Below are 17520 nucleotides of genomic sequence, written 5' to 3' on the forward strand. Positions count from 1 at the left end.
TCCCTGAGGTTGGGGGGGGGACGGACTTCTGGTGGTAAGGTTTGGAGACTTGGCAGGGAGCCAGCTTCAAACCATATCACAAGGCCACAATCAGGTCACCCCAAAGCTTCTCTTCTCCAGGCTGAACAATCTCAACTCTCCCAGCCTTTCCTCCCAGTAAAGCTGCTCCATCCCTCTGATCATCTTGGGACCTTCTCTGGACTCTCTCCAGCAGCTCCATGTCCTTGCTGTGCTGTTCCCCAGGGCTGGAGCAGATCTGTAGGGGGGGTCTCACCTGAGGAGCAGAGGGGCAGAATCACTTCATTGTTCTACATTTGTTTTATCAGGCCTCCAGACAGCTGTGGAAGCAGTGACAGCATTTTTCCCAGAGATATAACCAGAAATTAAAATGGCCCCAGAAAAACCCTGGGTAGCAGCTGCAAAGGTAGAATGTGATAAGATGTGTCTTCTATGATGTGGGACTAATTAACAATAAGTCATTATTGGGTGCACAGCTGGGAAAGATTCTTGTGAAAGTCAGCAGGGATTGGAGCAGGTTCAAAAACGACTCATGCTTGGTGTGTTCAATCTTACTCTAGGTTTGAGGTCAGGCATGGCTTAGCTGTGAGGAAAGGAACTTGCTGCAGAAATAGAACTTCTCGTCAGTGCATCCACAGAAATGATTTTGGGATAAACCTACCTGTTCATCTGCATGACTGGACATTTTGACTCACATACATGATTCTATTCTACGTTGTAGGTTTTTTTCCAAATGCCAAAAATGCTTTGGAAAGGAGAGTGAGAGATCTTGCTAGTAAATACTTAGCAGAGTAGACACATGGTGGCAGGGTTGAACAAGTAAAATGATTTAGCTTGTTTTCTCTCGGTTTCATTAAAAAATGTTAAGGAAATTCAGAGGTAAAGTTCCTTGAATAATTCTGCAAATCAAAATTCAAAATTACTTATTTACTATGAAATAAATACATAGCAAAGAATTTTTCCAAGGGAAAAGAATGAAAAATCTGTCATTGCAATACATTATTTCCAGAGTATAAAATAGTTTTCATTAATTCACAAAGCATTTTACATTGCATTCTGACTTAATAAATGTTAAATTAAATTAAATAGTTTGTGTTCACAGCTATAATCCATTATTTTCCATGCAAGCTGTTATGTTTTGCAAAAAGAAAGCAAACTTGAAATATCTTCAAGAACCACAGGCCTAAATTTGTGTGTTTCCTTATTAACATAGGGAAGCACAGGAGCTGTAGTTAGAAAGAACCATTGAAAACAATGTTTTCTAGGTTTAAGGCCTTTTCCAGCTTTCCTTTTGTACACTTTAAACAAATTTTTTGTTAATAATCCAGATGTGTTGTAGCCAATGTTCACTCCCTTGACAGGAGGCAATAAGCAAAGCAGGTTCATAGCTGAGCCTCACATCTTTCTCAGGGCATATATTTTTCATTTGCTCTTTGGAATAATCCCTTTCATGTAAAAGGATATTTCTCTCATGCAGGATCAACCATTAATGTCAAGTACATGCAAGTTTGTTGTGACAAGGTTTGCAAACCCCTGTGATAGGTAGCAAACCTTTGAGGGGCTACAGTGATGTCTTGACTGTACAATTTTTTTCTTTAGTTCTGACAGGAGTGTACAAATGTGTATTGCAGCCTCATTTTTCTCAATTTCAAAAAGGTGGGGTTTACCCTTTTTTTTTCTGAGTACAAAAACCCTGTTTGTCATAAAAAATTTAAAGACCTTCTGTTTTTGTCAGTTGAGAAAGAAAATTAAAAGAAATGCTTTTATGGCAACCCCGTGTAGTAAGAGTCTTCCAGTTAAGGAACTGCCAAAATACATGAGATTAAAGCAGATGCATCTTGACACAACTTGTCATTAAAAATATATGTGGACAATAGGAGCAAACGTCAGAACATTAACAGGTTGGATACGTGCAACTTCTTTAAAAAGTCCCACAACACTTGTCAAATATTCATTTAGTCTTTCTTTTGATTCCATTTGAAAGACTTTCCTATTGTTTTGGGGGGGGAAAAAAGAAAAAGAAAAAAGAAAAAGGAGACAATAAAACTCGTTTTTAGAAAAAGACTTCAGAAACTTGAGAAGATTTGATTAATTATGGTGCAATAAGGAAGGAAAAGAGGAATGAGTAATAAGGTCTCTGGTTGGACACTTATTTCTAAATTCTGCTGAGCTGAATCAGGCACAGATTTAACCTGAAGCTTTCTCTTACTTAGAAAACACAGAATAATGCAAAACAAATTTTACCCTAATGAAACATAGAATGAAATGGAAATCATCAGAAGTTTCAAGGAATAGCAAGACAGTCCATTACCTGGGGTCCAGATGTGCTCTGGGACACGCCACAAGCCCGTTAGGCACAGTCAGGGTCAAGGAACCATCAACTGAGATCAGGAGAGCTGAAAATGCCCAGTTTGCCCCAGCTCAGTTGCTGGATCTTCTCCTAAGAAGACAGGAAGATGGCTGGGAAGAAAAGTGTATCTGGGAATACTACAGACACATTTCATGCTCTGCAACTTTTTATTTTAAAGTGTAAATTTTGGATTAAATATAGTATATTTTTACTGTGTTACCTCATATTTATACCAATAAGAGAGTTTATAAAACAGTGTGGTTTCTGGATTTGTCAATTGTTCTAAAATCACTGTCTCATTTTTCTTACTAGACTGATTTTTGAGATCACCTCACGGAACGCCATTGTTGAGGCTATAACATACCACACTCCTCTGAACAGTGACTATGTTAAAAGTGATATATTTATTTATTTTAAATAAAACTGCTCTCTGAGAGCCTTAAAAAATCAAATCCAAATATCTCAGTGACTATGAGTTTTTATTGCTTTTCACTCCAAGAAAGGTAGCAGAATTGATGGACCAGTCAGGGAGAGAATTTATGTATCATGAGCAGGAATATTCCCACTCTAAGATATCAGAAAACTGCTTGAAAAAAAATAAAATAAAAGGCACTAAGAGGAAAAATTCCATAACATTACTATAATGACACAAAGATCCTTTTTTAGTGAACTCCTAGTCAGTACATGAAACACAAGAAAGAATTTTAATAGGCATTTGGATTTTCCTAATGGCATTCTATATTTGCTAACATAAGATAAACATGATTATCATACAGTGTAACTTTTGTTATCAAGCATTATCAAATTAGTGACTCATTTGTAATGTAAATAAGTATTATTAGTTTTAAATATGAAAGATTTACATAACTAATTAAATGACTGTGAAAACATTGTCTTTGGGCAGTTAAAAGCTATGTTACACTTAGCAAAACTGTGAACATGAATATTTATTCTTGAGCAACTGAAAGAATAACCAACTTCTTATGCATATAAAACAATAAAGCAAATAGTGAAGAACATTCATAATCAATAATCATTCTGGGATTAATTTGTGTAAAACTGCCCTTTTCACCTTCTGTTTCTGGTACATTTTGACATCAATGGATGAAGTTCAGTCCGTTAATCAACATCAGAGTATTTGGCAAAAGGGAGAGTTCATAAAAATGTATGGCAAAAAACCTAAGGCTTTTTATAATGAAGCAGCTTATGGGAAGGAGCACAAAATGTAAAATAATTAATTAAATAAAAGTCCTAATCATAAGCATAAAGCTTCTTTCTAAAAGCACCTTTAAGGACAGAAGACACTCTTTCCTTCATCAAGGTCCAGGAGAGATGGTGAAGAAAAGAATTTCCCCAATATTTTAAAGACCAGATGACAAAACATCAGTATTATCACTCATCTTTTTACTCTACAGAGCTGTATATGGTGTCTGGAGCATATATCAATCTGGTGAAGCAGAGCAACACAAAAAAAGTAGCTCTCATACCCTGAGAAGTAAATGTTTAAGGTGAACTCACACTCAGTGAGTGAGCTCAGACCTACAGATACTAAAGGTGTATTGTGTCCTGAATGCCAATTGACCTTCGGAAAATATACACTGACCAACTTGGCCAACATCTTTTGGAACTTTGATTTTTAATTAATTATCAAAAAATAATACTCCAAGAAACTAAGTCTCAATGCAAGCATGGGCTTTTATGGTACGTTTGTGCAAGTAACAACAGGTGTTACATTCTATCAAAGTATGATTTGACAGCAATGAACAAACTCTTTGTGTTTTCCTAATTATTTTTATACACTAATTTCTTTGCAATGCAACATGCCAGATACTGTTCATAAAAATGTGACATACTCCAACATCTTGGAATAACATCTTGGCTTATTAATTGCAAACTTGCACTGATTTGAAGGCAGCATTCTTATCTCTGAATTATACTTTTTACTTACTTTCTCCATTTCCACTATTTCTGAACTGAAATATTTGAAATATTTTTTCTATGTTCAAAGCTAGTTTACACTATTCCTATTTTTTACAAATCATGGCTGGGCTTCTCGAACGAAGATTTGGGAAGGCTCTATCCACATTTGTTACAGGCACGCTGGTGGCTTATGAGGCCAATACGAGACAGGATTTTTTTTTTATTTTTTTATTTTTTACAAATAGCTTCATGGGTTTTGAGCTAATATGGAAGGGATTCACATAAAGAAAGCCCAAGAAAATGTCACTAAGCTCCTTGGAACTTTTTCTTTGCAATAATCAAGCCAGTGATATTCAGCTGCCAAACTTTAATTAACTAAATGAAAGTCAGGCACTCAGCAGTTTGAAGAATCTGAACTACTGTGCTGCTTTTCCCTTATCTTTTGAATTGGAGATAAACACCATCCATTCTTCCTCCGAGGCAGACTTCAAGGCACAGTTTGTTCATGTCTCCAAAGTTTCTTGAGTTCATTAGATGGAGAGAGCTACAGAACAGTGTGCAGAATTCTGTGCAATTTTAATGCACAGAACTCTCTTAACGTGAGAGAGAGCAGTGCCAGGTTTGTCAAATGTGCCCAAACCCCCACACTAGGAGAGAGGAGTTAGACCTCATCATCACTCATTTGCCAGAGCAGTTCCCCCTCTTCCTAAATAAACAAGCAGAAATAATTCCATGTGCCTCCAGCCACACATTTTGTGCTATAAATGCTGACTTAGAAGAAATAGAAGTGAAAGCATTGCCTTACTGTGCTGATAATCCATCAGCCACGGTCAGATCAGCAAGAGCTTCTGGACCAGCAAAAAGGTTATTTAGAGCCACATCTCAAACACTGTCAGAAAAAAAGAGTCTTTTTTTTTTATTTTTCCTTTGACAATCACATAAGCCATCAAGTCCTCTGGCATTTTAGAATTAGCAAGTGCAGTGCAGAGTTATGAAAACACATTATTCCCCCAGTTTCACTTTGCATGGGCTAATTAGAATTCTCTGACCCCAAAACTACATGGGTTTTGATCAGATAATGGACTTCAATTAGAAGTCCTGCACAAAATGAATTCATTAGAAAAATTATTTTCTGCAATCAGTTCTGTAGGTATTTTGAAGCCACAGAAATCAGTTTGATCATAGTTCTCCAAGGCCAACATCAAACTGACAGAGTAGGTTCAGATCAGATATTAGGAAGAAATTCTTGGCTGTGAGGGTGGGGATGCCCTGGCCCAGGTTTCCCAGAGAAGCTGTGGCTGCCCCTGGATCCCTGGAAGTGTCCAAGGCCAGGTTGGAGGGGGCTTGGAGCAACCTGGGCTAGTGGAAGGTGTCCCTGCCCATGGCAGGGGCTGGAACTGGAAGATCTTAAAGGTTCCTCCCAACCCAACCACTCCATGATTCTGTGAAGTTCATTTCATGTGGGTCTGCACCTACTCCCTCTATAATCCATAAGAGTTTTGCCCTCCAGGTCAGTGTGAGTTGCACCAGAATTCTTCAGAGACCACTCTGCTACGTCGTGAACAGATCAACCCATTTTGACACAGTGGGAAATGATTTGCTATCAGGTTAAACCTTTTCAGGACGCTAAGATTCATAGCTGAGATCCTTTCATGTCTGATTGCACAACTTCTGCTGAAAGGCAGAGCAAGTTGGTCAGATATCTAAAATCTCTTCCTCCAGTAGTTAAAACTAGTGGCAAATTCAATGTCTTTTAAGTGCAGATCTGTTTCCCCTGCAGGGTAATGCCCAAGGGAGCATCACTTTTTAGTTCTTAGCTCTCCATCAGGTGTGTGATGGTGCCAGATTTAAGAGTAGCATGTCCACTGTCTCCATACAGTGTTCAAAGCTTATAACCCACAAGCAATTAAAAATTTTGCTGGGGCACTGACCCCAGCAGCCCCAGTGTTAGGACAACCTACCTCCTGTTAGGACAACAGTTGACAAACAGCTTTGCACTGTCAGCTCAGAAACACTGGATATAGTTAATTAAGGGTTCTTCTGTAAGCCTTCATTTACACAATCTCACTGCCTTACTCAGAGCTATGAACATGAACTTCATATAATTCTGTGGATTTCTTACATTTCTGTATGTAAATAATCTTGAATTTTAATCTTTTTACTATTTGTCCAATTACCATTTCAGGATTACATGTCAAGCATAATGTAGAAGGCTGGACACTCATTTCTACAATGCTTAGAACATTAATATCTCTTCTGGTGATTTCACTATTGGTACTGTCTGCCTACACATTCTAAAGGAAAGAGGGGAAAAGAAATACAAATTAAAAAAGAGGGGTGAAAAAAAAGGACAGCACTCCACAGTGTTTCAAAATAATTTGGTGTCATGACTTCTATCATGTACTCATAAGGTTACACAATGAATTGAAGGTAATGATGATGCACTGGAAAAACTAAGTGTTCCTCCTGAGTGAGTCAGAGACTGAAAATATTTATGCACAATCAGCATGAATCCCTTACATGCTTCATAAATATCACAATTACTACAAGACTCTCCCTCAACTAAAAACATAGCAAACAACTGCCATTATAACCCCCAAAAATCTAACTTATAGAGCTGAAACATTCAAAGCAGAAAGATAAATGGAAACATAAAAGTATAGATCTGTTCTGCTCCTGTTTGACCTTAAGGCATAACTCCCGCTCCTTCAGGGAAGAGTATAGAGCACAAAAATAAAAAGTAAAAGCTGGCTGACTTTAACTCACCTTAAGAAGACTCTTTCTATCTATGGCAAAGTTCCCTTTTTGCATATTATATTATGTGAGACAATTCCAGTTGGATTTATCTGTGTATTTTTAATTCAGACGTAAAATTTTGCTTCAGGCTGGAACTTGACATACTAGATCTCAGCCCAAGAGCAACTTTAAGAAAATCCAGAAGGTGAAGGCAGGCTGAAGTCTTAACCTTCAAGATTGCAAAGAAACAGCAAATTTAAAGTAATACAGAATAGGTACAAATCCTAGTTTTGCCCATGACAGCTACCATATAACGATCAGAGTACGGACAGAGGCAGGGCACCATGTATATAAAGACAATATGCAGTATTTCTTACATCTTTAGATGTAATTTTAATGATTATTACCAATATCTGTTGTTACAGAGGTGATGTTAAAAGGTGAATTGAAACTGTCCATGGAGGTGGTGGAGTTCCCATCCCTGGAGGTGTCCAAGGAGGGACTAGACATGGCACTCAGTGCTCTGGGCTGGTGGACAAGGGAAGGATTGGTCACAAGTTGGATTTATGGGAAGCCAAGGCTAAGAAAGAAAATAATCAGACATTCCAGTCATTGACATTTTTGGTTGATGGAACTTTACACTAAAATGGTTGAATACTTAGCTCAGTAGGGGTCCAAATGCTCAGAAACTGAGCAGAATGCATAGTAGACTATGAAAAAGTTGTTTAAAAAGATGAAAAGCCTTCTGAAGATTTATGCCATGAGCTCTGTTTTCCATTTCTTAGTTACACTCTGAGAACATTATGAACTACTGCATTAAAATTTTAGCCTCTCACTGAGATGGATTTATCAGGCTTGATCAATCAACCTTGCTGGACCATGCATCTTGGAAGATGTGAGATTTTCTAGCAAAGGATCCTTATGGGCGCATGTGCATAAAAGAATATCAGCACAAACTGACAAACACTTTTACTGAACAATTGCTCTCCTGTAATGTTGACTAAAAATACCTAAAAAAAAAAAACTTGGGAAAACAAGAGGTTCTGTGTAGGAGGGGAGAAAAATGGAAGAGTGCAGATGAGATTTGTTCAATATAAAATTTGTTCCAATTTCCACATATAAAATGTAAGGAGAGCTGAGGCATAGACAGCCCGGAGCAAGGCAGTCCATCTTTGAGGAGGCATAAATAGTCCATTTTATCTCGCTGTCAGCTGGGTGTATTGAACCACTCCTGCTGGGAATATTGTCTCCCACAGGCAGGCAACTGAATCTGTTCAAGTTCACAAGGCGTGCAGCCTCCAGTGCTTGAAGCTACACTGCAGGAAAATTGGACCAGTACAGGGGTAGCCAAGTAATTTGAATACTCATCTGTGAGAGAGAACAAATGTGGAATTGCTGAGGACAGCATAACTCCATGGCTTTGGCTCTGTTGCATGTTCTTACCCCACCACCTGAGAGTGAATAGACAGAAAACACCTCACACCACTGTCACCTTTGCATAAAAACCCCTCCTGAATTGCTCCATCTCAGCACTCTGGGGCACGCCACGTCTGTCATCCCTGATCACACATGAGACTAAAGTAAACTTGCAAATTAATACACGCATACATTTTACATGTATATAAATATAGTTGCAATGTTTCTAATGTTTTTTTTTCTGGAAGAATTCAAAAAAATAAATAAAAATAAATACATTTATGTATATATATTTAAATATATATAAATAATATATAAATATATTTATTTATAAAATATAATTTAAATAAAAAGTATAAGCATCCAGCATGTTTTTAACATGTTTTGGGTAAAGGATGGGCAAAATGAAAATCTAGCTCTCCATTATGGAGAAAACTGGAAATTAATTTTCCAGCTATATAATTATGTATCTAAACTGTATTTAATACTCTGGTTTTTAATAAAGATGGAGGAAAAAATATTTTTTCAGGAACAAGGAGAAAAAAGGAATACAATAGATCATGAAAGTCAAATAATATTTGAGAAATCCAGACAGCATTTTTATGGTAGAATTCTCCACTTATTTGCTTTTATACTATATCATATCCAGAAAGCTGTTAGATAAACCTAATCAATCTAAAGTTCATCTGTCATTCAGCAAAAAGAAATATTGACATCATGGCTTTGTCCTTAAACTGGTTGTAGCTTCTGAGTTCTGTATCTCTTGCTAAAATACGTGAACTTGGCACCAGGCCTATCAAAGGACCTTAAAGCAGAATCCCAGGATGGGTCAGGCTGGAAGGGACCATAGTGGGTCACTGGTCCCACCTCCCTGCTCCAGCAGGGTCAGCCCAGAGCACATGGCACAGGATTGTGTCCAGAGGGGTCTGGAATATCCCCAGGGAGGAGATTCCACCCCCTCCCTGGGCAGCCTCTTCAGGGCTGGGTCACTGCCCAGCAAAGAAGTTCTTCCTCCTGTCCAGGGGGATCTTCCTGGGCATCAGTTCCTGCCCGTTCCTCCTGTGCCATTGCTGGGCCCCCCGAGCAGAGCCTGCTCCATCCTCTGCCCCCTCCCTGCAGCCCCTGACACACCCTGGGAAGGGCCCCTCTCGGTGTCTGCTCTGGAGGCTGAACAGCCCCAGCTCCCTCAGCCTTTGCTGCTCCCAGAGCTGCTCCATCCCTTGGGCATCTCCGCAGCCTGCGCTGGCCCCGCTGCAGGAGCTCCCTGGCCCTGCTGTGCTGAGGAGCCCGAGCTGGGCCCAGCCCTGCAGATGTGCCTGCCCAGGGCTGGGCAGAGGGGCAGGATCCCCTCCCTGCCCTGCTCCAATGCTCTTCCTGAGCTGACTCGGAGCTGATCCCTTTCAAAACGGATCCAGCAAATGCAGTGATTATGCCAATACCTTGAACCAGCAGGACAGTTTGGGCCTTCAGGGTGGTTCAAGGGAGAGAAAGGAAAGACAAGGCCATCCAGAGCATGGGACCATGGCAATCCCGACTTAGATTTCTTAAACTTCCTTGGAACCATCTCCCATTCCAAATTCAATAAGCACATTTAGCTTTCTGCCCCATGAGCCCAGACAGTATTAAATCCTGCTAAGGCACAATGACCAATGCTTATTAAAAATGGGAGGTAGAGAAGGATGAGAAGGAAATTAAAGATGCCCATTCACAAGGGGAGGGAATAGATTTACACATTTCTTGTTTTTTTAATCAGGTAGTCATTTTTTTTTTCTCAGTCCACATGAAATAGTATCTACACTCATGCAAATTTTTTAATAACAACATCATAACATATTCTTGTACTATTATGTTATTATGAACTTGCCTTAATTAAAAGTTAAGAAATATTTTTTCCGGAATAGGACTACTACATAACGAAATGTTTAATTATTATTTATTTTATTAAATTGGATGTTCAAGTTAATAAATTCACCATTAATTTTGCCCAATACTCTGTAGGAATGAGTCAGCTTGTAAAAGAATGTGCATGTTTATGTCCACTACTGCATTTCCAGATTAAATAATTGTCCTTTAGAATTTCTCATTTGTTCTAATTGTCTCTCTGTAAGATATTTTTCTGTTGTATTTCAAATAAATGTGACAATGTTTAGTGACATTTGTGTTTTCAATTATGTGTTTTAAATAGTCTGAAAACAGTAGATTAAAATCTTTGGTAGAATTAAATGGAAAAAAATATAACCTAATTTTTAAATTTTGTTATGTTTGGTCAGATATTTTTAAAACAGAAAATGCTTAGCAATGTATTTATAAATTTTTAGAAAGCTCTGAACTATGAAGAAAGCTACTTTAGAAACAAAAAAAGGACTGTCCTGGATCATAAAGATAAGCTGAAAAGTGAAGATTTCTTTTACTGCAGTGCCCCATAAGAAAAAGCATTCTAACTAAATTTACTCAAAATATGCTCTAATTTTCCTAACAGTCACAGAATATTTCAAGTGGGAATGAACCCATAGGGATCATCAAGCCCAAATCCCTACTCCTTACAGGACTAATGAAAACTAAGTCATATGACTCAGCACAGACCAGGTGTTCCTTGAATTCTGGCAGGTTTGGTGCCATGACCACTTCCCCCAGGAGCCTCTTGCAGTGACCAACCACCCTCTAGGTGAAGAACCTTTTCAGGACCATTTTGTTTGGGGTTTTTATAATCCTGTAACAAATCCTGAGACTTTAATTCTCTATTCTCTTCCTAGGCTGCTTAATTTTTCTCAAGAGCTGATGACAACACAAGTATCTGAAAAGGACTACAACTCAAGGTATATTGTCCTTTCCCAAATGACTGAAGAAATTTGCAAGGATGAAACCTTTAACTTTGGGAAATAAGCATTTTAGAAACTACAGCTGAAATTATCAATGTTAAATTTGCCCAGCGAGGCTGTGGCTGCCCCATCCCTGGAAGTGTCCAAGGCCAGGTTGGACAGAGCTTGGAGCAACCTGGGCTAGTGGAAGGTGTCCCTGCCCTTGGCAGGGGATGGAATGGGATGAGCTTTAAGGTCCTTCCAACCCAAACCATTTCATGGTTCTATAATTTAAAAAATAATAAGATAAGGTAGTAAAGGTAAAACAACTACAAGTACCAACATACTTTGCATTAAACCTTTGGTTGCATTTCTCTCCAGAAAATATGAAAGAAACTTTCTTTACAGATCTACAGTGTTTCTTCCAAGGTATATCATACCTAACCATGTATCCACTTCTGTCTTTACTAGACATTAATTTGCCTGGTATAAATATCAGATTTAAAAGTTCAAAGATCCTCAGATCTCACCTTCTAAAAAATTACCATCACATTTACCACCTTTCATTTCTCAGACAATTAAGCAGATTTAAAGCAGTTTTCCTGACAATATTAACCACTATCATATTCTCTCAACTAAACATGCATGTGCTTGAAAACTCATTTATCATAATCCTTTTTTGCTGCCTCTTCTTCCATATCCTTCCTCCCTGAGCTACAGAGGTTGCTGAGCATAGAAAATGAAGTTTAGACTTCCCATAGATCAGAAGGCTCAACCCAGTGTGTAAGGGCTGGGGCATCACGTGTGAAAACATATAAGTATATAATTATATATAAAATATATAATCCACATATAAACATGGAATTGGTTTATTGAAGACTAAAAAATCACCTCTAAAATGCTTACATGTATCTACATATTTCTGTTTTGCTATTGTTTCAACAATATGAAACCACATATCTTCAACAGGTACTTACAACATAACAAGGACAATTCAACATAAAGGCACATCTTGTAGTTCAATATTTTTGTGGGTTTACAAGAACAAATACGATCCAGAAATTTTATAATCATGAAAATCATCCTTCAGAGAAGAATTTTGATTACAATAGCAAAGTTCCACATAAATCTCAGTAGCTGCTGTGATTTGAAGCACTCCAGCTAAAAAGAGACATCAATTATTTTAGAGGTGCACTACAAGGGAGATAAATGAATGGTCATTCCATGTTTTTCCCAGACTTTAATGACTTATCTTGGGATAAGTCATCTATTAGACCTAGTAAAGAAGAAAAAAAAAATCTTCTATCTCATTTTGCATTAATGAATTGAGAGGCAGAGGAAACATTATACAATATGTACAGTAGGTACCTATAGCAGGTAATTCTCAAATTATTGGTACACGCTTAAAAACAAAGGCAACAGCTCATTTTGGTAGGAAGCAGAAATACTTACTGCTGGAAGTATGAAGACTTTCCTCGAAAAGAGACCCATCTTCTTACGGTAGAAATTATTTAAATTAAGGAAAAATATACGTAAGACAGTTGTCCTAAAAGTTACAGTTATCTTAGATCCTCCACTGCAATCCCAGAGGAAAAGGATGAAAGACCAAAAGCAGACAACTTACAGCTAATGGAGCTTCAAGATTCACATCTACAAGATTTCCTGAATAATTGAAGACACAAAAATGACATAGAATTTTAAAAGTCCTTTCAAAATACTTTTTATGTCATTCTAAAGTAACAGACTTGGGAAACAATATAAATTCAGTTAAAATAGATAGAATTTTAAAAGTCCTTTCAAAATACTTTTTATCTATTTTAACTGAATTTATATTGTTTCCCAAGTCTGTTACTTTAGAAGCAACAGGCTTTTTCTACTATAATGCCAGGAATTAGAGAGAGTAAAACTATAAATATGTCCATATTTTCATTTAGACATTATGTGTTGAAAGGAAGTCTGATTCAGAAAGGAAGAGGAAAATGAAATGGCATGAGAAGTCTTCAAGGGAGAAGTGACTCAGATTACAGAGGAGATGGTAAAGTGGGAAGAAAGCTACCTCACACAGTGATGGTGAATCAGATGCTCTTTTGTAACATTAATGCAAAAAACAAGGTCTATGTGGGAACCTCCAAGTCCCCCCTCAGGGTCTTCTTGTGCCATGTACACACTATTTACTCAGCACAGAGTGTAATCCAGGCACTGCTCCACTGGCTGGGAAAGTCTAGGAAAGGGAAGAAAACCCCCAGAGGTGTTTCCTGCAGGAGTGCCAGCGAATTGAACTTTGAATAGTTTTTACTGGGAAGGCTGGAAAAAAACCCACCCCTGTTTTTATTAAAATAGTTCAGACTGAGTCTTCAGAAAAGGATCCCAAAGGCTGCTTATATCAACAATGAATTCCTGAATCACTGGATGGGCAGAAGATGCTTTGTATTCTCACAAAAATGAACAAAGGGAATACAGAAGACAATCATAGTTCACTTATTACCAACAGTAGAAAGAATCCTGAGAGCATTTTTCAGATTTACATGGACCTTACTACACTCATTCATAACAAATAGTTTCCCTCCTGATATCATCTAACGTACTCTTTATAAACCTCTGAGGAAATGCTTATGAGCAACAGAAAAATAAACAGGATTTGAAAGATCTGACATTAAAAAGAAGAAAAAAAATTAAAACAGTGACAAGATTAATGGACTATATTAGATGACAAATTTGAGAGCATTTGTCAGGATAAAGTCAAAATCACCTAATAAATCCTTTTCCAGATATGATATATTAGTACAAAAGTATGTATTTAAAAAAAACATTGTTCACAGAGTTTTCAATGTGGCAGAAGAACAGTCATCCTGTAGGACCTGCAGAAAATTTCAAGGAAAACAATTCAAAACTGCATTTCACATATATATCTTCTTAGAAGAAAATGCTTTAACAGCACTGTACTCCATATCATTAAAAACTGATAGGTTTTAGAAGTACGGTTTTAAATATTTTGAAATTAACTCAGCATTCTTTTCTATTTGAATTAAAAAAAAGTCTGTAGTCAGAAAATAAAGCAAAGAAAGTCAGTAACTGCACATTTGATGAAGAGAGGAAAACTGAGGCACAAAATATTTACCAAAAAAAGACTAACTTTATATTAAATATAATTTTAGGCCTGTCTCCCAGCTGAAAGGCTGACAAAATTTTATCAGTGAACATTATGGCTGTGCAAATTTCATTATTAAAAAACTATTTGTAATTCTTTGCTATATTTTTTTAAAAGCTTACAGCCCCACCCCAGCACAATCTCTCAGAAAATGTATATTATATGGCTAATATTACAATATCTTAAAAATATTAGCTTGCTGGACAAATATGTACTTTTGGATAAACAGCACCTGACCTTACAGCAGCCATTCTTCTAAATGTTACAGCCCTACTAATAGTTTCAATTAAATAAAAATTAAAGCTGAGAAAATATCACAAAAGGGTAATCTAATATTTGATCATTATTGTGCTTATGTAAAGTGATATTTACTGCAGCATTTTGAGAATCAGGCAATTTTCCTGGGGAAAAAAAAAAAAAGAGCAGCTTTAATAACTTCTAGTACACTGCACTCTGTGTTCTGCACATCATCCTCAGAAGCACTGGCAGATTTCATCCAAGATCAGTTCCCAGGCATGAAGATGAAGCTTTCTCAGAGAGACTATTGACAAGGGCTGGAGTGACAGGACAGGGGGAATGGCTTCCCACTGACAGAGAACACGGTTAGATGGGATATGGGGAAGGAACTGTTCCCTGTGAGGGTGGGCAGGCCCTGGCACAGGCTGCCCAGAGAAGCTGGGGCTGCCTCTGGATCCCTGGAAGTGTCCAAGGCCAGGTTGGACGGGGCTTGGAGCAACCTGGGCTAGTGGAAGGTGTCCCTGCCCATGGCAGGGGGTGGAACGAGATGAGTTTTAAGGTCTCTTCCAAGCCAAACTATTCTGTGATTCTTGCAGAAAGCCCCTTCATCTTTAGGCCAAACTGAAGGTTTCCATTGCTGCCTTCTCAGACTGGAGAGAACCTAATGTAAGAGGTGATCTTAACACATAAAATGATCAATAGTGAAACGAGATTTCAGGACTTTATGGGGCCTGTTATTTGCTTCTGCTCACAGAAAAAGGTTGCCCAGCATTGTTATCATTTCCCAAATACTGAGATGAGCAATACTGTCAACAGTGGAAACCTTCAGAGCCAGAAATTGCACCTGTACCTATATTTGTGGCAACTAGGGATAACTTCCACAGATTAGCTGGTCATCTTCCAGGCTGCTTCCATTAAACAGAGCTGAATTAAAAAGGGGAGAAACTAGATGGAAAAGTTGGTAAAGCTGATTACCATATACACAGAGTTAGTGTTTCTTTGCCCATCTCCTGTGTGGACCAAGGAGACAGGACTACAGGAACAGAGGTGTCCCTGAGACACAGCTGCCTTCAGGACTGGAAGAAGTAAAGTGCAAGAAGAGATACTTAAACACCTTCAGAAGTTTCTAAAGAACTGCAATACTTATATGAACCCCATATTCCCTTTCCTCGAACATGTTCCGACCTTTTTGAAGATGGTTTGGTGTTACATCTGCCCCATAAGAAAAAACTCAACTATATTTCAGCAAATCATTGTCTTTAATGTATTCTTAAGAATTTTCTTTTGATTCTACATACAGTCCAATTTCTGAGATGAGGATATTTTTACTTCAATGTTTCCTAGAAAAAGTAAGTTTAACATTATTACAATTTTTAAAAAAATGATTAAATAAGCCATTGTCCCACTGACATCCACAGAGAAGGCAACCTTGATGTCTTTGCATTTTGAAGACATTGATAAATCAGCATCTATTTAATGCTTGTATCTCACAGAGTTTCTGTTGTTCATGATAAACTCAGCAGAGTTTCTCCCCATATTATATTAACTGGTGAGCAGCCAGATGTTGTATTCTGCTGGAAAACAGCACATGTTGGCAACATGGACATTTGTTTCAGAAATCAACATTCAAATGAGAAGAAAAGATCTAATTAGACAGCAAGATATTAATTACTAACATCCAACTGAGAAGCAGAGGTTTCCTCAGTGCCAATAAATTCATGGTAAGACAGAGAATTTCAGTTTCTTCGTGGAGCTTTCATTAACTAAATAATGTTATAATTTAATATTACCTTTTTGTAAATAGTAATAAAGTTTAGATAAAATATTAGTATTCCTAAGTATACTAATATTGGCTTGTTTTTCACACAGCATTGTCATTTACATCAAGTAAGAGCACATACTGTGCTACTAAAGATTTCCTCCACAAAATTCTCTGAACTTTCTGAAATTACTTTTTATACCACATGATGGAGCAAATTTTCAGAGTTGGCCACTTGCCCTTTAAATAGAAAGTGCATGATTTTTCCCAAGCCTTCTAAATCTGTTCTGGTAGGATATGAGAAGGCATTTCTGAAAGCACTGTTCAAATTTCAGGCAGAATTCTAAACCAGAAACTTTCCTAAAATCCAACCCTTCTTCAAAGTAGGATTTATTCATAGGTCCTGGGCTTAAAAATCTGTAGTTTGTATTTCAAAAGGGAGGAAGATGTGACATCTCCAGGAAAGAGAAAGCTGTAAATAATTTTTACTTCCTACATTGGTAGGTTTTGTGACTCAGGGTATCATTTTCCGTCATGTAGAAAGGACAAAACTTCTCTTTTCTAGAGTGTGGTAGACTTTGTCTCCTTTCACGTGCCACACTACTTTTGCAACAAGGAACTTAGGAAGCTAACGGGGTGCTACAATGGGGTACTGTCTTCCATTTGGAGCAGTGCAGCACAAAGTTATCTCACCTAAAGCTGTAGCACTGTCAGTGGATTATCATGGTTTACCAAGAACTCTTCTTTGATAAAACTCCTCCAGATAATCAAAGAGAAGGAGGAGAATAGATGGCAAATGCCATGTGGCCGTGGAATTGCATATATTAAGAATCCTTTTGCTTTATGTAGTTTATCAAGACTTCAGCTGTTAGTTTGTGAAACTCCATAGAGCTTCACCCCTCTCAAGTCAATGGTCAGTCCTGCCTAGTCTGTCCCAGTAATTTAAATTTGCCTGTACTTTCTGATGTAGTGTTTCCTGTGTTTTACACCATCAAACAATCTCTCTTTTATCAGAACTAGTAGTAAATGCTCTTTTTTGAACTTTCAAAGGCAAGAAGGGAATTTGCATTGTAGCTCCAGAGGAAGAATGAAGCAGCTTGCAGGAGTGCCAAGTCAGTTAGAGCCCATTACAGCTTGA

The sequence above is a fragment of the Lepidothrix coronata genome, unplaced genomic scaffold, assembly GCF_001604755.1.
Source record: "Lepidothrix coronata isolate B3197 unplaced genomic scaffold, Lepidothrix_coronata-1.0 Scaffold200, whole genome shotgun sequence".
Taxonomy (NCBI): Eukaryota; Metazoa; Chordata; class Aves; order Passeriformes; family Pipridae; genus Lepidothrix; species Lepidothrix coronata.